This window comes from Ambystoma mexicanum, chromosome 3q, assembly GCF_040938575.1.
Source record: "Ambystoma mexicanum isolate Mex_15411 chromosome 3q, UKY_AmexF1_1, whole genome shotgun sequence".
NCBI lineage: Eukaryota > Metazoa > Chordata > Amphibia > Caudata > Ambystomatidae > Ambystoma > Ambystoma mexicanum.
In genome coordinates this window covers 1,187,140,524-1,187,167,005 of record NC_090926.1, presented here as the reverse complement: position 1 = coordinate 1,187,167,005, position 26,482 = coordinate 1,187,140,524, and positions in this window count along the sequence as shown.

Sequence of the window (26,482 nt, the reverse complement as noted above, 5' to 3'; positions counted from 1 at the left end):
ATGCAAACCAGATCCAGGAGAAAAAGCCAAGACAAGACAAAGGAGGAGGAAACAAACATTGTAGATGGGGTTTCTTAAGAACTGATGGACTTGCAGGTATCCCGGAACACCTTCCCTTGACTAGGTCCAAGAGACAATCAGATAGAGGCAGTCGATATATTTTTGTACATATTACATTCTTACCCTGCATTAATAAGGAGGCATACCAATATAGTAACATTTCTTGGAAACCCTAAAAATAAAATGATAATTCTATCAATTATATTGGCAATTATTTTAGAGTTCTTGCTATAAAGTTATAAATAAGCAACACATTGAAACATATGGTGTATGTCGGAAATAATTAAAGAAATTGAGATGAACCAAGAGGTAAGAACTGTAGCTCCACTGAAGCGATGTACCAAATGAAGGATAATTATTGAAACTTTCTGTGGTATTTTGATTTTGACTGTTCTTATAATGTTGGCTTTTACACATGGTATAAGCAATGAGGAGCCAGTAAATAAAATGTTACCCACTATTCCCATTATTCCTATTGTCCCTATTACAAACCCAAAACCTGCATTGCGTTCTGAAAATAAAAGACCATTTTTCTGAGTAAAGAGAGTTGCTGAGGAAGATAATGTAAGTACTATACTATAAACAAATACTAAAATAAATTGGCTCATTTAGTAAATAACTTATGGTACCAGCACATTAAAGAGGTGGTAATGTCTATGAAGACAGAATTTTCCATACGAAAATACATATCTGAAGACACATATAAAGGAGAGTGGATCGGGTGAACAAACACAATATGTATCCATCCCTATTTGGAGAGAAGATACAAACTGTTGACATGAAGAGAATGACATGACTGAAAACTGAAAGCATGCTGGAAGAGAGCCCATGTGTTGGTGTATTGGCGTGTAGCAACCGGAAATGGATGAGAAGATAGACTAATATCATACCCTGCACATCTATTGAAGAAAGACACTGTTCACAGAGTGCGAAAGGTTAACGATGTATGCCTGGATTCATGGGCCATGTATGCAAAGCTACTAACCCGGGTTGACAGCGTGACAGGACCAGTATATTTACTACAATTGAAGCATGCAACAACCTGCTTCAAGAATGATGGCAAGGTCTATGTTGGAAGGACAAAGTTTGCAGATACATAATTGAAGTACTAGGTATGAATGGAGGAACTGCAGTTCTGATGGATCGATTTTGGGCCTGCAGATCCAGAGCCTACATGCAGTTGCCTAAAGATTGCGGAGGAGTGTGCACCATTGTAAATGTAAACATCCCAGCACTAGTGTTTCCCCAAAGTGACCTCCATATGAAAGAGTTCCCAAAAAATAATGACTATAACAGAAGTAAGAGATCATTTTATCTTCCCCAAAGGAAAAGAGAGAATTATTTCTCATCAAAATCAATAAAGGCTTATGAAGACATTCCTGATTAACACAAGCTATTCAGAAAGACTGCCATAATAAAGACATCTATATTCATAACAGGACTTCAAGCTGCAGATCACTAGGTGGGAACTGCTGCAGATGATCAATGCACCAGTAAAAGGATTCAATGCAATAAAAGAAGAATTGAGGGCCATCAGGCTGATGACTCTCCAGAACAGGCATGTTCTGGATCTGATAACTGCAATCGTAGAAGGTGTTTGTGCCAAGGTTGGTAATTCTTGCTGTACATTTTTTTACCATCTCATGATGGAGCAAATGGAACCGTGACAGAGGCAATAACGATGTTAATGACCCGGCATACAAAATGGAAGACAAAACTGATGGGATGGCAGTAGACAATTGGTTCTCATGTCTGTTTTCATAGATTCCATCTTGGTTGACGAATGCTTTCAAACTACCTCTAGCAATGCTAGTGTTGGTGTTCCTAGGATTCTGTCTCTTAAGTAACATCTTGCGACAAAGCGAGAAAATAGCCAAGAATGCTTTTGGTATGAAGATAATGATTGATGTTAACAGTGGCACTGGAGAGAAAACGCAGACTGAAAAAAGTACTTGAGAAAACATCAATAAGAGTTCTCTTGAACTTCCTGGAACCAGTTTCTACTATCCCCAAGAGTGGAAGAGATATGTGGCATAATGGATATTATGTTCACAAGCAGGGGGTTGTCACCACATGACCTGGTGTATGGATGAACACATGAAGAATGCCGGTCATCTGAAGGGGGTGATGAAAATATGGGTCCCAAAGAAGAGAATATTTGATCAGATGGTGGAAGAAGATGAAGTACAAATTGTGGAAGAATAGGAAAAGAAGAGCATGGTCGAATTTACGACGAGGGGGGGGAATGTAGAAGAGCAGTTAGAGACCTCTTCTCTAGTTCCCGCCCTTTCACCACCACCATATTGGAGTAGCAGACAAAGGGCTACCATTGGGAATTCATGAACAAGTGTATGTGACATGTCCATACTGTGTCGAATGTACGAAATACAGTATGCACTTGGACAGCCATTCAGAAGATATCCTCAAGTTGAGACAATGGAGGGAAATTACTAAGAAGGATGTCAAATGCCAGGAAGTGGCTCTGAGAATCATGGATGAACGTTAAACAAAAGTCTGATGACAACAATAAGATGTCATAACGGAGACATATGAGCCTAAGTGGAAACAATGTAAAAATACTCAAGACTGACAATGTAACAGAAGCACTAAGAGAAACATGTAACAAAAGATGAAGTTATCATGAAAATAAGAAGATGAAGCATATAGAAGCTTGCTAACAAAAAGGTATATATATATATATATTCAGAATAAGGGAGTACGCTAGCCTGAAGTCAAGGAGGCTATTTCCAGAGATGAGCGCAAGGCACAGATAGGGGCGAATGAATAAACCATGTGCTTGAGAGATAGCTTGAGAGATATTTCTGCTAAGATTAGAAAGGCAAGGATATTTGCTAATGCCAAGTATTGAACAACCACAAAGGCACAATCCTATGTGAGGTGGAGTAAGAAAGTCACTAAACACCGAGAGGGTGATGACACCCTGTTTAATTAAATCAAATAGCAGAAATTGAGAGGCAGAAGTGGACAACATTGTAGTCCCTTGACCTGTGATGAAGAACTCAAAACAAAGGCTATTCATTGGAGCTTTTCTAGCACACCCCTGACAGGCAAAGCGCTTCAACACCATAAACTCTGGCAGGAGGTGCTATATACATGCAAGATAAGATATCTCTGAACCTTGGCTTTCTGATTAGAAGTTTAGACGTACCACTCAACCTAGCAAGTGGTCATTCTGTTTTGATACTTACCGTAGATCTGGTCCCTGGTAAATGCTGGAGCACCAAAAGCGTGCTAAAAGGAAATGGTAGTTGCATAATTTGCAAACTGAAGAATTATGTAAGTGCAAATACATAAGAGAATCTAAATATTTTGCAAACCAGATCCGTTGTCAATGTGGACTAAGTCATTCATTAAAACATTTGCTGCAGTTCCTGCATTAGAATCATTGTTATTACAAGAGAACAAACTGAGGATATGCGATGTAGAGATTGCAGATTGATCACATTAATTCTATGGAATATAGAGATTACTTTACATGAGAGGCAGCAAGGATTAGGAAAGCAAAACAAGGGGACAGAGATTAGTTTAAAATTATAAAATGTAGAAATCCATGATAAATGCTCACCAATGCTGTATATAATCATATAAAATAAAACCCAAAACGTTTGGGACAATGATACATGAATTATCATTGCATTTACATGATAAACTATTAAACCCAAAGGAGGCAACAGTGAATGATTTCTAAATCAAGCATGTACGGCTCACTTATTGCCAAGGACAGGCAAGTGCACCACTGTGGATATAGAACATATAATCAAGCATAGTCCTAAAACAGAACCCGAACATTTGAGCACACGTGTTGAAAATACATTTTGATAACATTGTGCAGACCCTTACCTTGTAGTCAAGATGAACAGGAACATGGTGAAGCCCCATATACAAAATGCAGAAACTTGAAACACAGAAAAAAGAATTCCTGAAGTGCCTTGTCTCCAAGCCCATACTTTTGAAAGATTTGAACACTTGGGTTAACGTATCTGATTTTCAAACAGCATTTTATAGTGGCATATCACATCCTTCCTTTCAAGACACTACTAAGACAGCATCCTCTTTGGTCTCACTAACTATGCTTTCTGTTCTCTCGACAAGTGTGACATATTGTATTCTGCCTTTCGCATGAGTACAAGGATAAGTTGGGGTAAAATGGCCCACTCAGTCCTCACACTTCTACAAATCAAACCACAGCGCAATCAATGAGGCAGCAGTTTGAGGGTGAGTAGGGCTGAGCCCTGGTTGGAACCGCCAGTTAGAGTTTGTGAATGACTCTACAGTGATTTGGTTAATGTCCCTGCATTGAGCCATCGCTTCGGGCCCACCAGGTGGTGAGCTTTGGCTAGAGGACAATGCAGTGTCGAGCTGGTTGAAGGTGCAAGCAATGTTCTATTGGTGGAGGAGCAGAGCAACCAGGGCCAGTGACTTCCTTCTTGTTCCATGTGTGGTAAACAGGGAGCTTCGGCTGGTCTGGTCCAACAGTTGCTGTGAAGGCCTTTTAGGGGAACTGGAGGATAGAATGGTTCTGTTTAGGGTCTGCTCTCCTAGCTCAGGAGATTCTGGTGCAGATTTGTAGGTGCCGGTCCACAGTAGAGGTTACTACGGAAGTCCTGTGGGAGGAGCAGTAGGTGATAGATCTTGCATCTGTCTTGGATGATTCCTTCTTCACCTAGGAGTTTGGAGTGTGCATCTCTCCCAAAAGTCCAGTGAGATCTTCAGAACAAATCTGTCACCTTAAAGGATCCAAGAGGGACTGAGGGAATTTTTATGATGAGGCGGAAGGCCCCTTCATTAAGGACAAACCATCTCTTACTGAGCAGAGCACTCTTGCCTATCATAATCCCACACCTTGCCTTCTTTCTGTGAACACGGGCCTTAAGACATGTGGCACCCTGGTGTGAAGCTGCTCTTTTTGAATTGGTGTGTTCTCTTGATGCTTGTGCCCAGGAGAGCTGCCTGCTCTGTGGATGTCTCGGTGGAGGGTATTACCTGCCCTCACAGACAGATCAAAGAAGTGGCTCGGGCATCCAGGATCTCGTCCTGCCATTCGGCGGGCTATACCCGGCTGACCAAAATACACATCATCTTCCATAGCTGTGATACCTCAGGGTCTGGGCGTATAGCAAATGTAATAAATAAATGAATAAATAAATAAATAGTACAGTTGGATCACAGGAGCAAACACATGTGTCAAATCAATTGGAATGTGGTGGTTGTGATCACAAGTATCACCACTCACTATGCCTAAACGTAAACATAGCTTTTATTTAGAGTTTACCCTGCCGCGCGCATGGGCAAAGTATCACCGTAGGGACTCGGCTGTCCCTGTGGATGTCAAGTGGGACACTCGGGACATTCACACCTGCTCTGTGACATGAGTAGATGGGTGCGTGGATCAGACTGCTGATGAGGCAGGGTACGTTTGCACTTTGCTTTTGGCATGGAGTCAATGGAAACAGGGGAATCTAGTTTCCCAATTACTCCCTTTTGGAACAGAATTACCCTCATCATTCTATTTGTTAATACAAAAAAAAAAAAAAGCCTGGGCTTGGAACCATTGCCAGATGGCAATTCCTCAAAAAAAGATCATTCATTTTGCTTCCAGGACTCTATTTGAACTCACTTTTCACCACTTCCTCGCAGCTTCACCAGGCTGGATAGGAGATGATGCAAAACAGTCCCAGATTTACATTCCTTCTCCTGGTTCACAAATCTACACATGCTTAGACACCAATGTATCTAGCCTCCTCTACCCAACTCTACCAGCCTTCATGTATTCCCCAGTCTGCCTCCTCAACTACTCTTGTGGCACCTAGCCCTTGAAGGCAAGCGTCCCCAGCCAGCACGATCCTCCCCGCAATGAGAGACAATGAAGGACTCTCCCAAGTCGGGGATAAGGCCAAGACAGAGTGCAGGTGAGCTTAAATGGGAGTTTATCAATCAGAATATGGCATGCAAAGAACTCTGCAAACTCCGAGAGCGCTCTGTCTGACAATAGCAAAGACAGGCGTATATATTTACAAAAAACGTCATAAGAACCTACATACTATAGGGGGCACAAGTTCAATGGGATTGGGTGGCGATGACTAACTATAGGTGCTGCTGCGATGTGGTTGGCCGTGGCTGGAGAACGTCACTGGTCAGCCTCGTGGGTTGGGCTGGGCCTGGCAGGTTGGCAGAGTTCATCCGGGCGGTGTTGTTGTGCCATCGCGGCCAGTGTCAGAGATGAATGTCTTTTCCTGACTTATTTGCCCTAGGCCATGCACACCGCAGTCATTCAGTCATTGCAATATTATCTTCTTTAGTAAATCTTCCAATAGGTTATTCTACAGGTTAATGCAACACAGGAGGAATGCACCTTGTGAGGGGTCTAATAGTCATTCGTCAGGGCATGGTTACCAGTGTCCTGTTGACCGGAGCCATAGGTTGAGGGGCTAAACTTCAGGGCATGGGACGGACGGTACAAGCCTCCCTGTCTTGTTAGATGTGGTTATAAATGTGCCGCTGTGTGTTGCCACAGTGTTGGGTGTCCTGATTGCACAGGGCCATACGTCTAAGATGATCTGGTGGGTTGTGGGGTTTACGAGGGGGCGCCTTTGGAAGTGTGGGTTCAGGCAGAGGTTTACTGCTGTGCTGTAAATAATGCAGGTGGCAGGCCGTGGCCTTGGGTGCTGCAAAGGGGGCTACACATCTTTGAAGCGGCTCCAGTATAGTTGGGGGAGGTCGGGCAGCGCGGCGCGGGCCTCTGCTCTCATGTTTGGCAGTCTCTGCAGGGTGGGAGGGGAAATGGCCTTGCACATATTTACAAAGGTATCTTCCTCGTGTGTTGCCGGTTTTTGGAGGCGAAAACATCACAATCATTAGAACACTTTATAATATTTGTTTGAATTACTTGAAAACATACATTTCCCTTCGCTGGAGGTGTCTCAATTGTATCCAGTCTGAGCACCTTATTTGTGCACTATGTTTCAACAACTACAGTATTTAGCTATATGCATATACATTTGCAGTAAGTGAGGTAGTATTGAGGTTGGTGGAGTACACAGAAAATGACCCGCCACCGTATGTGACGGTGGTGGCATATAAGGGGCTTAGACATACACGCGTGACGAGTGCATTCTCGCACACCCTTCACATGAGCCCCCTGCATGGTTGCATTTGTTTTCTTGTGTACTCTAGCAGCATTAGTTCAGTTATGGCGCGGGACAGCGGGGTGTGCGGTTTTCAATGATACATATAAAGAATACTCCCCCGGAATGCTTTTATCATTTGCACACCCTTACAGGGGTGTGGGTCCTTCATGGCTGGTGTCATGTACAATAATTACACAATTTTACAGGTTTCTTTAGTAAAAGTGGTTGTATGGAAAGGATACACGTATTAAAAGTGGTTTTTGACATTCATATTTGGGTACCTTTCTGCTTTCATCAGATGACCATTCTACAGATCTTCCCATCACCCAGGCCTCGCTGACCGGGTCATTCTGGGAGCAGTGATACACTGCGGACGGTGAAATGTTACAGTGTTAGTATCTTATGCTAGCTCATGTCCGTCCTGTTCGTGGGAACGTGCTCACAGCGGATCTGCCAGGGTGCTGCGGCGACAGGGATAATTGAAACTCTCCGAGGGTGGGGGCCGCGCTACAGTGCGCTACGCTCACACCATCTTTATTAGACAGAATGGTTTCTGAGGCCTAGCTAAATTTATTACGTGTGGGCAATGTCTTCAGCAGGTGAGCCATCCACCACCTGGGCCCGGGTGGTAAGGAGGAGACACCCGATGAGCCATGGCCCTCACCTGGGGTGGAGATGTAGGCCAGGGGGGTCTTTTGGACCACTCCTCCCCTACACCCTACCTGTTTGTCCTCTCACTTCTGCTCTTTCTCTCTTCTTGCTCCACTTGCCTGGAATTCGCTTCCCTCAGACATCTTAGAAACAGTCCACTCCTTGCCTCTGAGTTACCCCTTTAGCCTACCCATCATCTGCTTTTTATCAACATGTTTCCATTGTATATAACCACCCCTTACTTTCTCTGCCTCTACTGTAGCATTTCATCCATCATAGTCATATTCCTAACACGACTGGCCATACCGCCAACTGCACCTATAAATGTCTAATGTTGATTGTCCCTAATCTAAATAAGTCCATCCATGTATTGTCCTGGTGACCGGTCCATTTACTCCTCTCCACAACCTGTTCAGAATGTCAGTCAAACTCAACCCATTGTAAGGCGCTCACTGCCTCCTGTCATATCTATTGCACATTCTTCTGTGAGCACAAGGGCATTGTTCTTTCCTATATTCAAGGAAACAAACTTTACTTGCATTGATTATAAGGTGAGAACTGTATGCCCAAAAATCTGTAAAATTCCGCTAAAGCCACCTTAAATTTGTACCCCCTGTTGGACAGCCTTTGATCACAATGATGACATCACAGATGATACCCCTGAAGACATCACTGATGCCATCACTGGTGACATCACTAATTACATCATCGATTCCATCACTGGTGGCATCACACATCACATTACATTACTAACCGGTTATGACCAGTAGCAATGTCCTTTATTTCTATTTGTATTTATTGGTTTATAAAGCGCTTTACACCAAAGCGCTGTACAATTGAACAACTTAATACATGAACATAAACAGTATAACGGTAGAAGCAAGTTATAATATGAATCAATCAACAACACAGCAAGAAGAGCAATTAACTGAAGGGAATAGGGAGAAAAGTGGAATAGGGCTGGGTGTGGGGAGGGGTGATGGAGGTTAGGAGGAGGGAAGGGGAAGGTGAGAGTGGGGAGGGAAGGGAAGGGAGGGAGATTGTCAAGGGGAAAGGTAAAGGAGGGAGGGGAGGCAGGCACTTTATCTGTGCCCACTAAATATTTTAATATTGTAAGGAGCCATTAGCTATTGTCTTTGGCTTTGGTCAGTAGCCATGGCATTCAGCCATGCCTCCTGGTTATTTAACACATTAAGGGGCCACTAGCCATGGCTTTCACCTACGGCCATGTCCACTGTATATTTTTTTAAACACTAATTAATCACTAGCTATGGCGTTTGGCTATGGCCAGTGTGCCTGAGGCCTCCGGCCTTGCCCACTATTCATTTGTCACATCCGCAGGAATATCCACACCTCGTCCCCAACAACAGAAGCCGAATGGAGTACGACCCTCCCCCGTTGGTGGCACGGGTCTCTGAATCTGAGTAATGGAAAACCACAAGGCAACCAATGTGGGGAAGAGGGTTAGGGAGAGGTTGTGAATAGGTAGGGGGTATTAGGATCACCATAAAGAGGGTTAGGATACGTAAGCAAATGGTTAGAGGGAAGCAAGGGAAAGTCACACTACTGCATACCTTAAGACACTTACTCAGACCACTAAACTTGTATTCAAAAAATGCTAATGTGATGCCCCAGGATGTAACACCTCAGAACTAATCAATTGTTTAGCTTTTGAATGATTTACCATAACTTAACATGTTCCTTAGCACATACCACCCTCTTGACCCTATTGTTTGAGTGACATAAATAGCTAGATCTAATCTACTGTAGAGGAGCAGCTGAATGCCTCTTCAGGAAGTCCCGCCCCAATACTTCCTATATGATGGAAACCAGAAATCACGACATGCACGACACCAGTGATTGGGCCTCATTACGACCCTGGTGCTCCCGTAATGAAGGGGGCCGGTACGGGACCGCCCTCCTACATTACGGGAGCACCGATTATGAGGTTCCCTTTGCGGGTCCCGGATCAGATTCATGGTAAAACCAGGCGTCCTTTCCGGGTCCCGCGAGGGAAGAGGGAGGTAATAACGGACCAGATGTAATCTGCCCATTATTACCTCCCTCCCCATTTTCATTGAGCCCTATGGGGGCTCAAATGGGAATGGGGAATGGTTCCTGCAAGGAGGAATTACCGGGTCCGCCTATGTCGGAATTACCCTGTAAATCCCTATTGCAGGAACCCGGTAAAGCAGCCTAGTTTGGAGGCAGCCATGGTGCTAATAGCACCATGGCTGCCTCCAAACTCGTAATGAGGCCCATTGTGTCAATTTCACAAAGAGCCTTCGAGAAAAGGTATCCATTGAGAAAGCCCTATATGATATATCCCCATAGAGATGACAATCTGAAGTTGGTGACGATATGAAGTTGGTGACATCACAAGATGCAAGGGTGACTCACTGAGAAGAGAGGCTAAAGAAGAGGATGTATAATCGTTATGGAATCTGAAGACGAAATAAAGAATCAAGTAAACTTTCATATGCGGAATGAAGATTGGACGTGTGAAGAGCACTGCAGAAAATGCAAGCCATTTAATAACTGTACAGACGCAGCAACGCAAGTAAACTAAGTAAGGTTAAAGGCTAGCTATACATGGTGAATAGGCTGCAGGCTGTACCACCATATATAGAAGCTGAACATCAGTGTCACATATTTAGTAAGCTCAGACCCATGGAGAAAAAGGGATCAGAAAACTGTGTCGCAGCAACATGAAGGTAAGAGCATGGAAAGGCCTAGAAGAGCTGTCTGGCCCCATGTTGAAGGATGGAGCTGCCAAGAGCTGGTTACCTGAAGAACAGTAACCGTGAGACTCTGGATCATCTTGTGTTAAGGTACAAAGAAAGAACACCATGAGTGCCAAGTTTGTTAATTAAAGACAATTAAAAGCTGCAAAACAGGCTGAAATGCGGTCTCCTATCAGGTGGGCTATGGATAGAAATAGAAGGTGAGAATGCTGCTCTAGACTTGCGATAGTGTGTGCTCGCACTCCCTTTTTATTCCCATGAGCAAGGATACTTTGCAAGGCCAAGTTCAAAGAAAATCTGAATGGCAGAAGCCATGAGCGATGAGAGATGTTGGGCTAATTGGGTGGGGAGACACAGTCAAAGTCCACCACACTGATACCTTGGGTACTAGCTTACATGCTGTCAGTGAGCCGAATGTTCTAGAAGGCTACAAGTGTGCCAACCAATTATAGAGGACCATATAACAAAGGGCCTTATATTTTGAGAGCCAATGATATACCCTGTATTTAATAACTGATGAATATGACTTGCACTAGGGGTGGGCATAGGTTTTCCACCTGATAGTAGAGACCCAATCACAACCTGTCCCTATATAGAAAGTATACCTAGATGTTCCTCACAACACCCCATAGGTTTCTCTTATTTGCCACGTAGTATGACGTCATGTATGACACATTTTTTGTATAGAAATGTGTTTTTTATGCAGAATGTTTGAGAGAACCTGAGTGAACGTCAGTTGATGTTCGTTTGTAACTCCCTGTTTTAGTGAATTGGTAATAAAACTGTTGGATGAGACTTTTTGCCAACTTTCTGAGTCTGTCTTATTGTTTGGTAAGAGTTATTTTGCATCCCATCCATGTATGACATGTTACTGATTTAAGGACCTCCCTGGGTTCATGTGGTAGCAATGTAGGATGGTTGATAAAAATCCATCGACCTGTTAAACTCCAGTATTTTGGACAATCTGACATCCTCTGCCATCTAGTCGGAAGATCGCAGGTTTCCTGTGGAGAGCAGCTGGATAGAAATCTTGCAAAAAAATGGAGACGGTAGACAAGGTACTTCATTGACGAAATCCCTACCTGGTTTCCATAGGTGTTGCGATTGGAAGGCAAAATAAGGGTGATCACTGTGGTTTTTATGTGAAGAGACGACTGAATTGTCTGTTTATGTGTTTATTTTGAAAGGTGTTGAAGAGTGACACAAATAGTTCTGAAGAAATTAAGATTAAGTCAAGAAGGTATACTATCTATCTAGGGAAGTGGTTGGCACGAATACAGATGCAGAGAAAATTGGAGAAATAGAGGTTTTGAGCAGCGATTGTTGGCACACGCTCAAATTTGTTGTTTTTACGACTCAAAAATGCGGCAAGGTATTTTATACATTCTGGTAAGTAGTGACAGTTAATTAAGACTTGTCGCAATGGGAAATATCACTCCTTTGATGCATTTATGCAAGACATTACTAAAGCACATGCCCTAGCTCGAAAAAGTATAGTGCAGAAGGAGTGAAAGGCATAACAGATAAGATGTTCATGCCATGGCCACAACACGGATCATTGTCAAAAGCGGTATTGCAACACATGACCACATGCTTGCACGCTGCGTACATGGGAAAGAAGTTAGAGAAAAGGTTAGCTATTTCAGAGCTTTGGAAAATGTATCACAAATAGAGGGATGATCCACCACCTGAAGAGTGGATTCTTAACCATTCGAAGGAGGAAGGCCATCAGCTCTCCTTGTCTCACTTGAAATAAAAGGCGATAGTATGGAAGACATAGGGTTGTATCCTTTAAAGGAACTGAAAGCGGCAATGGGGTATAGTAACCAGATATGTGAACCGCCCGCTTGTAGCAGTGACTATAGTCCAGAGGAGAGTAATAGAAAAGAGGAGATATTTAAGATAATGCCGCCAAGCCTTGAAGGCGGATTTGATGGCTAATAATTCTTTATCGGTAACCGCATAGTTTATCTCGGGTGCCGAGAACTTTCTGGACCAAAATGCTACTGGGTGAAGTTGACCGGTTTCAGGATCCTTCTAGGATAGGACAGCTCCCATGGCTAAACTGGATGCATCAGTTTCAACTATGTATGGAAGTTCGCGGCATGGATTCCTTAAGACAGGTGCAGACGTGAATTTCGCTTTCAGCTCTTGGAAGGCCTTTTCAGCTTTTTCAGTCCACAAGAAGCGTTTGTTTTTCGCAAAAGTGCTGTGATAGGGTTTACAACATGTGAGAAATCCGGAATGAATCTGCGGTAGAAATTAGCAAATCCGAGCATGCTATGTACCCCTTTAAATGAACTGGGTGATGGCCACTTGAGGATTGCGTCCACCTTTCGAGAGTCCATTCGGACTCCTTTTGGAGTCAGGATAAATCCAAGGAATTCAACTTCCGTAGCATGAAAAACGCATTTTTACAATTTTGCATATAACTTGTGCTGGCGTAGTTTCTCAAGGACTGCACAAACGTGCTTCACATGCTCTGATTCTGAAGAGGAGTACACTAGAACATCGTCTATGTATACAACAACACAGACGTCAATGAGTTCACGAAGGACATCGTTCATAAAATACTGGAAGGCTGCTGGTGCATTGCACAACCCGAAGGGCATCACCTGGTATTCGAATAACCCGTACTTCGTGCGAAAAGCAGTCTTCCATTCGTCGCCTTTCTTTAGACGTACCAGATGATATGCCCCTCGGAGATCTAATTTAGTGTAGATGCAAGCGTCCTTTACTTGGTCTAGTAATTCGGGGATCAGAGGCAATGGGTATCGGTTCTTAACCGTGATCTGATTTAATGCGCGGTAGTCTATGCACGTTCTGAGGTCACCTTCCTTTTTAGGCACGAAGAACAAAGCTGAAGATGCAGGGGACTTGGATGGACGAATTAAGCCATTAGCAAGGTATTGGTCCAAGTATTGTCGTAGGTGAAGGTTTTCGGGTTCCGTAAGGGCATAGATCCTACTACATGGAGATTGTGCACCGGGTATGAGATCGATTTGACAATCGTATGATCTGTGAGGTGGTAGGGTGTTTGCCTGTTCCTTTTGGAAAACATCCTGGAATTCTTGATATTCCTGAGATAACTGCGGGTAATGGTGTTTGCCCAGCTTGGTTTAGCAGTAATTGTCTAGCAAGATCATCAGTGCGCTCCTTTGACACAATCAGTTGTCTCCTGAGGGCATTAGTCTCTTGGCTGCGCGGAGTGCACTTCTGCCTTAAGTTCCCCTAACAATAGGGCTAGTTGGTCGGTTTCTGAGGTTAGAAGTTAGAGAAAAGGTTAGCTATTTTAGAGCTTTGGAAAATGTATCACGAATAGAGGGATGATCCACCACCTAAAGAGTGGATTCTTAACCATTCAAAGGAGGAAGGCCATCAGCTCTCCTTTTCTCACTTGAAATAAAAGGCGATAGTATGGAAGACATAGGGTTGTATCCTTTAAAGGAACAGAAAGCGGCAATGGGGTATAGTAACCAGATATATGAACCGCCCGCTTGTAGCAGTGACTATAGTCCAGAGGAGAGTAATAGAAAAGAGGAGATATTTAAGATCATACAAAACAGGGAAAAAAATGAGTGATCGGATATATCGACAGAGATAGACCAAGAGATTAAGAGATGGAAAGGAGAAAAGGAGAAAGCTGACTAGTTAAAGCTTGTACAGAACAAATGGATGGGAGGACTGATATTACTCAAGCTAGATGGTAAAAGCATTGTAAAAGTAAGGCAAAAAGAAGTCCAGGACGGGCAGGATAGGAAAGCCAGGGACTAAAAAAAAAGATTAGCGGAAGATGGGTTTAAAAGAAAGAGCATGCAGTGGTGAAAATTGATGTATCAGGAGGAGCAACAAAATAAAGAAGAAATGGTAGAGGAGCAGATAAAGCATGACAACAGACAGAGAGCAATGGAAGAACGGGATAGACAAGAAAGGAAGAAAGAAGAGGAGGAAGTGCAGAAATTAAGGGACAGAAGAATACAGAGACGGAAAGAAAAGGAAGAAAGGAGAGAAGGGGTAAGGACAGAAGAGCTAAGACAAGAAGAGGAGAGAGTTAGATGGGAAGTAAGAAAGTGAAGAATTAGAATGCAAGAGGAAACAGCGGGAGCTTGATATAAACCTCATTCAAAAGGAGTAAATGGAGCCAAGTCCTAGAATGCGATGGGACAGAATTGAAGAGTTCCTCCCGTTAAAGGGAGTGATATCGGGACCTAGAACAAAACTTTGTTATAGGAAGTATCAGAGATAGGATCGATAAGGCCTTTCAAGAGTTAAAGGAAGGTAGAAAATCAGGAAGCCAAGGGTAGGAAGATTAAACCTTAGTCTTCCAATCACAAAGCAAAGAGGAAAATCCATTCAGTCTCGAGCATAGAGCCTTATCTTAAGCAGACTGACCTTAGATAAGGGTGAAGGGTGGAGAGTCACAGTAGTTAAGGACTAGACATGTCAGACGAGGAGAGGGAATCCTTCTGTGGGGAAGAAGGAGGAGGTGCATGTGCCCCCGACAGAAACATGCAGGTGGACAACGAAGTAAGATGGTCTGATCTAGAGCAATCAAAGGATAGGACGCCAGATTCCATAGCATATCCAGAGCTTCGAAGAGGACGATCATATAGTGAGAAGGGAGAATGACCACCATATGTGAGCCAGTTAAGACCCTTACCAGGGAGGAGACGGTTAGGAACCATTGTCCCTGACATGGATAGGCAGACGATGGGAGCCGATTGCAGGACAAGGTTTACGCAGTTTCCCTTATTGGAGAAAGTGGAAGCAAGACCGCAGTATATCCCATGGCCACATATGGATATGGATAATTTATGATGCAAGCTCCTGAGTTTCACATCAGGTATGGGAAAATTGATTTATGAACTGAAAAAAATTACAGGAGGAAACGTGGTAGCCATAGGAGACATCAAGGGTCTGTTGGCAGCTCTTGGCAGCTATTCTTGGGGAAAGAGCTTATCATATATGAGGAGAGCAAGTTATTCAAGTGTAACACCACAAAACACAGCGCAAGATGAGGTGCTGTTCACTAATTGCAGAGCAGATGTCTGGAGGGCTTTCAGGGTACTGTATCCTGACCCGTTAGACATGGGTGCAATCATGCCACATAAGATGAAAGAAGATGAAGACCCCCTTGCTTACATTCAGGACGTCCAAGATCACTGGACTCTTGAAACGAGGGACCTGTGGGAAAACAATGGCATTATTTTACCACATTTTATGTCAGGGATTGCTTGAGCAAGTACAGAGGCAGATGGCAAAGCAAGTGGGAATGGAAGCAAAGCCGCGGGCTGACATACAGTTGACGATAGTGCATCACTGTTGGCTGTTACAAAAGAAAAATAAGAAGGATTAGTTAAAAGAAATTGTCAAAATATGCCATAGAAGGGGCGGTATTGACAAGCAGAGAAGATTTAGGAATACAGCAAGCAGTGGGCACATCGCAGGCAAATAAACAGCACCAGATGCACCAAGGAGGAAATGAGTCAATGCCACAAGGCAGAGGTATGGGCTAAAGAGGAAGGGGTAGATTCCAAAACAATCAAGGTGAGTTTTAGAATGCACAGCATGGGAATCAAAATGCACAAGAAGTAATTAAGCAAGGGGGACTAGTCAGACGGGCTCCTAATGTGTGTTGTACTTGTGAGATGACAGGACACATTGCATGTGGGAGCAAAGGGAATGTACAGAATGGACAATTTTCAAGAGGGGGGACAGTTTATCCTCCATCATATAGCTCACAAGCTAGGGAAGGTTTTGCCCAAGATCAAACAGTGTATCAAACACAGGCGCCACAAATGTAACAGGCACAACAATCATAGTAAGCACAAATGAATCCGCTGCAAGGGCAGTCACAGCATGCCCCCATGCAAACACAGCAGTATGCGAACACAGGACAATTGTTGACACCCAGGATAGTGGGTTTCAGTGTGGTGGAAATCCTTGCACAGGTACAAGAGTATGCATGTATCCACAATAGGACAGCTCACAGGGTGACTTGATGTGTTCGGTACTATCAGTGACATCAGACCCCCAAGAGGAACGAAGGGTTGATGTGTCGATAGGAGGCAAAACTTTTCCTTTTTAGTAAACACTGGGGCTACTAGTTCATGTATATGAGAGGGAAAATATCCAATGCCGGGAATTGCCAAGAATGCTCAAGGGTTCTCTGGCGCTATGAGTAGAGTTCCTTTTACTGATGAGTTACCAGTCTTTATAGGAGACTGAGACTGTGCTATGTCTGTTCCATTGTTGTATTCTCGGCACACAATAGTTAACATTTTGGATCGAGATTTGATGACAAAACTCAACATGACCATTAGTTTTACTGATGAAGGAATAGTGTGTTCCATTCCTGGAATACATTATATGAATGTGAGCGAATTTAAAGTGGCATAGAGAGGAGGGGCCGCCGGGTGAAAAGGCGTGGTGTTAAATACAGAGGCCTTGCTGCTCGGCGGGAGTGGCCCCCCTGGGTGCTGGGTACTGGATTGTGACGGGCGAGTGTTCAGGACAGAACGGCCCTGAAGCGGACCGGCTGCCGAGTCTGCACTGAGGGGGCTTGGTAAGGCCTTGCCTGGACGATCAAGGAGGCGGGCGATCCCGCGTGACTAGAGCTGGTGCTCCCCACTCAGGCGCGGCGGTTGCTGGGGTGTGAGCAATTGTCAGACGGCGAGACATCCTTGCCCGACCCGGACCGAGACTAAAGAAGCAGCTTTGGGAAGGGAAGAAAAGAATCTGTTTTTTTCCTGGAGCTGAATACCGAGGTACCTCCTGCAGATTGGCAGTAGAGGCCACACTGTGTTCGGGAACGCCAAACAGTGAGTTGTCTGCAATTAAACATTGTGAGGGCAGCATTATGAGTCCCCGCGATCACCCACCTCCACTGTAGGTCAATAAGTGCAGGCTGGGTCTGGCGGTGCTGCGCCTGGGTCTTGCTTCGGTCTCCCTCAGCGCCATTACTGCCTAAACGGTGCTGTGTTGGAGCACGCACGTGCTGGGTCAGAGAGACACAGATAGGGCAACAGTGCATTTGGGGCCCTTGCCCTATCTTGCCCATTAATCAGTGAACACACATTGGATGAGATGTGTTTTGAGGTCTCCCCTGGGCAGAGACACCCGCCGGCCCTAATTACTGAATTGATAAACTAATTGATCACCCTTGGGCGCTAAACCTGGTTCCAAGATTGGACGCTTGCAGGAGTGACTGCATATAAGCACCCATTGTGGAAACTGTGCCGATCTGAACATTGATTGGAAGCACCTATAATCAGTTCTTTTTTTATGTGGGAGGACACAGTCCATTGCAAGTAGGCAAATAAATAACTGCACCAGTCAGAACTGGGGCCACAGACACCTGCGACTTCTACTAGCAGTGAAGGACTAAGTACTGGTGCCTCCATAGGTGTCATTTGTGTGGCCCCCCCTTTTGGAGGAGCCCATTCAACAGACATCATCCTGGTAAAGTGTGGGCATCCTGTCCCAACAGAACTGTATTACTGACCCACGAGATCTATAACCCCTACCGCACTGTAGTGGTGTGCTGACCGGTTCGGCTGACATGGGGAACACACGGAAACAAGAGAAAGCGGCAGAAGGGGCGAGTGAGAAAAGAAAGGGCCCACTGGACTCGTTCACCAGCAGCCAGGCAGTCGGCCATATACAAGATCCGCCAGCAACATTGTCATCCGACCCCGATGCGGACAGTGGTGACAGTGTTGAACGCCTAACCACTATAGTACAAAATGGCATCCTATCCATCAATGTAAAGCTGGATGACATTGTCAACACCATTGGAGCATTGAAAACTAGAGTTGACAAGGAGAGCCTCAGACTCACTTAGACTCAATGAGGCTGAAAACAGAATAGGCACAAATGAAGACACCATCACACGACACGATCAAGACATAGCTAAGCTCAAGGAAGGCATGAATAAACTGCAATATAAGTGCGAGGATCTAGAATCCCGATCCCGAAGAAACAACATACGGATTGTGGGGGTCTCAGAAAAGTTCGGGAAAGGCGCAATCGAACAACAAGTGGAAAATCTTCTCAAGATCCTTTGTTGAACAGACTCCTTTTCGAGCCAATTCCTGGTTGAGCGAGCCCATCGCACACTGGCTCCCGCACCGAGACCTGGGGCTCCTCCGCGCACGATCATTGCAAGACTGTTAAATTACAGAGAGACACAATACTTGGAAAGGCAAGAGAAATCGGGATCCTACAATATGAGGAGAACCGCATGCATATCTACACGGATTTTGCTGCAGGAATGCAGGCCAGCAGAAGGTCATACAAGCCGGTCAAGTGGCTGTTGAGGGCACGGCAGGTCCCATACGCACTAATATTCCCGGCCAAGATGCAAATTCAGTATGGAAGAAAGACACACTTTTTTTAAACTCCTGGAGCTGCTTTGGCGTATGTGGAAGCTACCATACCCCTACCACCTAGAGGCCGTGGGCCGGACCAAAACGGAAGACCCCACCGGCGGCTGGAGGTCAAGGCCCTGCTGACTGATCCAAGATACACACATATCCTTTGCTGTTGCTTTATTGATTTGTAACTGAATTCTGCTCCCGCTGTGGGGCTCTGAGTAATGTTTGAAGCGGGCCGTAAGCCCACTCTTGTGGCCTTGTGACGGCAACATGGCACCCACGGGAAAGTTCCTACAAGTTTTAAGGGATCATCGTCAAGTTGGGGCGGATGATGTGGGTGGGGGATGGGGCTGGAGAATTAGGGAAGTTGCAAAATGTTGTTGCTACCAGGATAAGTTGGGGACCTGGGGGGTGGGTTGGTTGAATGCAAGTTCCAGGTTGGTTGAAACCGGGTCTTTCGGGTGCAGGCTGCCCCACATCAGGTAAATTCAAGGTATGTTGGAAACATTGGCACGACATAATTTATGTGCATGGGAAAACAGGTGACAGGGTGAAGATAATCTTACTATCCTGGAATGTCCGGGGCTAAACAACCCTGATGAAAGCAAGGAAAGTGGGGAATTATGTCGCCAGACACGGTCCTCAGATTCTAATGCTCCAGGAAACACACGCTCAAGGATGTGTTAATACAAGCATAATGTCTAAATGGGGCAAACTATGCTACTAGAGTATTCCTCACAATCCAAGGGGGTCATAACACTTATACATCCCACATTGGGATTTCAGACCAAAGGACACGAAGTAGATCTAATGGGAAGGTATGTGCCGGTGTGGGGGGAATTGGCTTGTAAACAAATAACCCTTGTTAACATCTATGGTCCCAACATAGATGACCCAGACTTCTATCTGAAAATATTCGAAATCCTTAATAAGCACGACACAACTACCATCATATGGGGCGGCAACTTCAATATGGCACTCGACCCTGTACTGGATAGGTCTACCAATGCGATGAGAGCACCTACGAAAACGGCAGTAACTCTAAATCAACTCCTTCCACAGTTGTCACTGATAGATGCATGGCAGGTGATGCACCCGGATTATAGACGATACACATATTACTCATCCGTGCATGACAGCGACTGCGCATAGACTACTGGTTTATATCCTCAGATATTTTGAGTGCACTAAAGCACTGCGAGATCCTACCCCGCATGTTGTCCGATCATTCCCCGGTCCCACTGGGCTTTGTATTCAAAGATGTCCCCAGACCAGCGAGAAGATGGAGAATGCCGAGAGGCTTGCTTGGGGATGCAAGCGTGGTCGAGACCCTACACGAGGAAATAACCAACTTTTTCATAGATAATCTAGGGACGGTGGATCGTGTCTTCACGGTGTGGGAAACCTTTAAGGTCTGGGTCAGAGGGATCCTTATGTCCAAATGAACTGGCCTTTTGAAGGGTGTGAGGCGGGAACTTGAGGTGGTGGAACAGGAACTAAAAGAACTGGAAGAGATTTATAGTCGCACTCATGACAAGGACACCCTTGCTGAAATCCACAAACTCCTTAGAAACTTTGACAATTTAGCCATAAGGAAGATACGGTACATTGCGGCCCCTACACGGGCGTGCCGTTATGGAGAGGGAAATAAGGCGGGGAAGACGCTGGCCAACTTAATTAGACATGATAGGCAAATGACCATGATCACCGCCATCCACACAACACCAAATGTAATGATCACATGCGAAAAGGGCATCAACGATGAATTCATCCAATTCTATAAAACACTATATGCGAACAGAGACCGGAAAACCCCTTTTGAGATAAAAGAATATTTGGCCCCACTGGGTCTCCCGACGCTCCCAAACGAAAGCAAAATGGCTCTGGAACAGCCTGTCATGGTAGATGAAATCGTTGAGGCAATCAAAGATCTCTCATCAGGTAGGGCCCCGGGTTCGGATGGACTGGGGGCAGAATTCTATAAAGAGTTCCATGAGGAACTAGCCCCTATTATGCTGAGAACATGGGAGGAAGCCCTAGAACAGCACATATTGCCCCCGACAATGAGGGAAGCCATAATTACAGTGCTGCCCAAGCCCCGGCGCCCGCCCCAGGATATGTCTTCTTACAGACCTCTCTCGCTTATAAACACTGACGCCAGGATTTTTGCGAAGGTTGGTGAACCGTATGCTACCCATAGTGCCCACACTGGTCCACCCGGACCAGAGTGGGTTCATTCCCCAGAGATCCACCGCTTTAAACCTTTGCAGGCTGTTTGGGATAATGGCACAAATTGATCCGGGCAGGCAAGCGGTTGCGGTGTCCCTCGATGCAGAGATAGTCTTTGACTCAGTCTCGTGGGAATACCTCTTCTCGGTGTTGGAGGCGTTCGGGGTGGGACCCAATTTTATTAGATATGTCCAGTCAATGTATACAAGACCCGGGGCAAGAGTATGTACCAACAGAAGCATGTCTGAAATGTTTGAACTAGACAGAGGCACCAGACAAGGGTGCCCGTTTTCACCAATTCTCTTTGCCCTAACGATAGAGCCCATGGCTGCTGCTGTCATATTACGACACAAGGATAAAGGTATTGTGATGAAAGGCTCTAACCAACTGATTTCACTCTATGCGGACGACTTCTCCGGATACACAGTGAACAATGCCAAATCAGAAATTTTCCCGCTTACCCCCTCCACTAAATGCCTGGAAATAACGTGCAGACTAAAATGGTCAGAGGGACACATTAGATACCTGGGAGTACTGGTCTCCAGAAGCAGACAATCCCTGTACTCTGACAATCACGATAGGGCACTACAGTCACTTAATGCGAAACTAGAAGTGTGGAGACACCGCCCCATCTCACTTCACGGCATGATAGCAGTACTTAACATGATCATCCTTCCTAAGCTAATATATCTATTTGTAAATATCTCGATATGACCTAGCAGAGACTTCTTTTCCAGGCTGCAGTCAATGGTAACCACATTCCTTTAGAACGGAAAGACTGCCAGAATGGGGTGAGAGAAGATGGCTCCGGGGGCATAGCTGCCCCTGACTTTGAACTATACTATCTGGTTGCACTGGCACAATTTGTGAGATATTGGTATGATGATGTAGACAGCGCACCCCATGCATTGATTGAAACACACACACAGTTGCACCCTCTGACATAAGATCAATTATCTTCGATCCACAACATAGAGACATATGTGAATATGACCCAGCAAGCTTCACTGTCCGAGCATTGGGGTAATATGCAGGAGACTTAAACTAGAATAACCCTATAACCCGAAGATTCCCTTGTGGAATTTTCCCATTATCCCTCCCACATTTGATACAGATATAAAGGAAGCGTGGGACACTAATGGGGAAATGGTGGTGGGGGACATGTTCATAGAGGGGAAATTCGTAACTTTAACAGATATCACGAGGGCTCTGGGAAGGGGGGCACTTCGGACACTCCAGTATTTTCGAATGAGGTCAGCATTCCAGGCGAGGTGGCCGCTTTTCCCTGATGAGCCACCTTCACACCCATATTTGCAATTGATTACAACTCAGGGAGGGCTAGGAATCTCCACATTATATGAATCAGTGCAAGCCCACACCATTACGATTAATAATGTCAAAGAGAAATGGGATACAGATTTACAGATGAATATACCAGATTAGAAATGGGTAAAATATTGTGCACTCACCAAAACACCAAAAAAATATTGCTTAACGCAGGACTACGCCAAAATTTTAAATAGATACACTATACACTGGCTAAAATAGCCAAATTTACACCGGGCTCCCCGAGCAAATGCCCCAAATGCGGCACCCCACAAGCAGGTCCCTTCCATATGTACTGGGACTGCCCTGAGCTGCTACGGTTCTGGGGGATGGTGGCCAAATAGTTGGCGGAAATTATACAAATATGTCCATACCCCGCAAAAATATTTATTTGGGGATTTTGGGAAGTGTTCCGAAAAGACTAGAAGACTTTTTAATGTATCATGCGCAGTTTCTAAAAAATGTATCCTGCAGGCTTGGAAAAGCCCCGCACCTCCGAGCATGAACACTTTTCTAAGAGAACTGACACACATTAATGAAAATGAGGAACAGTATGTACTGGCTCAAACGAAAATGAGTCGGCCAAAGGACATTTGGGGCCCGTTCAGGGTATACTTATGCGAACTGCTTTCGGACAATGAAACCTCTATGTAAAATATGTACCATCTGTGAGACTGTAGATATGTTAGATGTGATGTTGAGAGTGAGCCATTGTACCTGCTACGACCATTAATAAAAAGATGTTAACAAAAAAGTAAAATGTGGTGAGGAACAGCAAGCATACATTTTTTGAAAGAGCACAGGCAGGCCTTTTGAAGGGTAGGTGACTTATTCAGGTTGCAAAAGTGTATAGTGCCTAAAGCAGCGACTAAATGTAGGTCACATTTCAGAAATGAAAGGGTTGTGTGTCAAAGTGCAGCAGCAAATGTATGAAAACGTTACGAAAACCAAGGAAACACAACAAATGTCCTACCTTCCCACGTTTGCACAGGTGTCCCAACGAAAACAGTACCTCATATGTGTGGGTGCACCTACCTGGGTGCAAAGGGAAAAGGCTAAACCACTGGTAATCCCAATTGTTTCGCAGAGCAGATTTTGTGGGAATTTGCTCTTGTGGACAAGCTACCAATTTGGGCCTAGGGTGTCGAAGCTACCAAGGAAAAGAGGGAACCCCATTCATTTCCAAAAAGAAGACACCCGTGGAATCCACAGAGCTCTGACTTGCGCTAATCGACCCCGAATGTATTACCCACAATCCCTGACAAAGTCCGAAATTTGGCAAAAAAAAACACAATTTTCAAACATTTCCCCCTGCCAACCCACCGAAACACACCACCAACAACACATGTCCTACGTTCCCACATTCCCACAGGTTCCGCGATGAAAAAGGTACCTCACATATGTGGGTGCACCTTCCTGGGCTTAAAAGGAAACATCTAAACCACTGGTAACCCCAAGTCTTTCGGCAGAGCAGATTTTGTGGGATTTTGCTCTTGTCGACAACCTACAGATTGGGCCTAGGGTGTCGATGTCACCAAAGAAAACAGGGAACTTCATGCATTTCTGAAAAGAAGACACCTGTGGGAATCCACAGAGGTCTGACTTGCGTGAATCACCCCAGAATTTATTAACCACAATCCCTGTCAAAATCTGAAATTTGAGGAAAAAAAATAACTTTTCAGACATTTCCCCCTGCCAAAACACGCCACTAACAACGCGTGTCCTAGCTTTCGGCATTCCCACAGGTGTACTGATGAAAATGGTACCTCACATGTGTGGGTGCACCTACCTGGGTGGAAAGGGAAAAGGCTAAACCAGTGAAATCCCCCAAAGGGTTTGGGGAGACAACCTACAAGTTTGGATCTGGGGTGTCACAGCTACCAAGGAAAACAAGGAACCCCATGCATCTCTGAAAAGAGGACACCCGTGGAAATTCACAGTGTTCTGACTTGGGGGTATCACCTTAGAATTTATTACATACAAGCCCTGGCAAAAAACTCAATTTTCAGACATTTCCCACCTGGAAACTACTGAAACACGCTGCAAAACACGCATGTCCTACCTTGCCACATTCCCACAGGTATCCGGAGGAAAACAATACCTCATATGTGTGGGTGCACCTACCTGTGTGGAAAAGAAAAGTGTTGACCATCCAAAAGTTCAATGGCAGTCCCATGGAGCTCAGCAGTGTCCCCGTCCGTTCCCCTGGGGGATTTCTGTAATGCTGCCTAGCCAGAGATCCAGGCTGTCTCTCATGTGCGCTGACAGTCCAGCAGCTGTTTCAGGGAGTCTCGGCAGGCTCCCCATCCTTTCCGAGAGGGAGTAGGTGTAATGCAACCCAGCCAGAGCTCAAAATGGTTGGGGGTGATGCCCCAGACCTTGGGCACCCATCACCCATGTGGCTCGACCATCCCCAAGCCCAGCCTGGAGCTGTGGTTGGACTGCGTTACAGATTTTCCCTCTGGGAAAGGTCGGGGACCCTGCCGGGGTTCCGTGGAACCGCTGCTGTGCTTAGGTATGGTCAAACCCCATGGGAGAGAGCCACCGAAGGCCAGAGACATCACCCTGACCATCCTGGAGCGCTGGCTCAGTTGCGTTACAAAATTTAACTCTGGGAAGGGAGGGAGACCCTGCTAGGGCTCCTTGGGGTTGCCACTGCACTTGGGGATGGTCAACACGCATGGAAGACAGCTGCAAAAGGCCAGGTACATGATCCACAACCATCCTGGTATTCTGGCTGGCCTGTGTTACAGCTTCTCCCAAAGGGAAAGATTGGGGAATGTCCTGGGCCGCCCTGAACCACCACTGGGCTAGGGACATTCAACCCACATGGGAGTCAGCCGCCAGGGATATGACCCCCGACAACCCTGGAGCTCTCGCAGGGTTCTGCTGCTGGGGCTGCTGCTGCACTTGGGCATGGTCAGCCCACATAGGAGACAGCCACCCAAGGCCAGGGACATTACCCCTGACTTTCCTGGAACTCGGGCGGGACTGTGTTACAGCTTCTCTCTCCTTGAAAGGTCGGGGACCTTGCTGGGGCTCCCTGGAATTACAGCTGGGCTTGGGGATGGTCAAACTACATGGGAGGCAGCCGCCCAAGGACAGGGAATACCCACATGGTAAACGGATGTCAAAGGCTGAGGACCTCACCGCCAACCGCCCTGGAGTTCTGGCTGGGCTGTATTGGCACAATGCGGGGACTCATTGTTGGAGAAAAGCTTTAACACAGGCCAGAAAGAACTCCAGGATGGTTGAAGGTGATGTCCCCGACCATAGGCATCCATTTCCCATGTGGATGTACCATCCCCAAGCACAGTGGCAACACCAGGGAGCCCCTGGCAGGGTCCCCTTCACTCCCCAGGGGGAAATTCTATAACGCAGTCCAGCCAGCGCTCCAGGATGGGTGGGGCTGATGTCCCTGGCCTTGGGCAGTTGTCCCCCTAAGTGGTTCGACTGTCCCCAAGCCCAGCAGCGGTTTCAGGGAGTCCCAGCAGGGACCCCGAACTTTCCCAGAGGGAGAAGCTGAACGCAGGCCAGCCAGAGCTCCGGGAAAGTTGGGAGTAATGTCCCTGGCCTTGGGCGGCTGTCTCCCATGTAGGTAGTCCATCCCCAAGTGCAACAGCAGTCATAAGGAGCCCTGGCAGGGTCCCAGACCTTTCCTGGAGGGAGAAGCTGCAACACGGGCCAGCCAGAGCTCCAGGAGAGTTGGGGGTATTGTCCTTGGCCTTGGTGGGCTGTCTCCCATATGGGGAAAATATCCCTAAGTGCCACAGCAGTCTCAGGGAGCCCCAGCAGGATCTCCATCTCTTCCCCGAGGTAAATTCTGCAATGCAGCCAAGCCAGAGCTCCAGGATTTGTCAGGGGTGATGTCCCTGGACTTGAGTGACTGTCTCCCTTGTGGGTCGACCCTACCCAAGTCCAGTGGCAGTTCCGGCAGGGTCCCCATTCT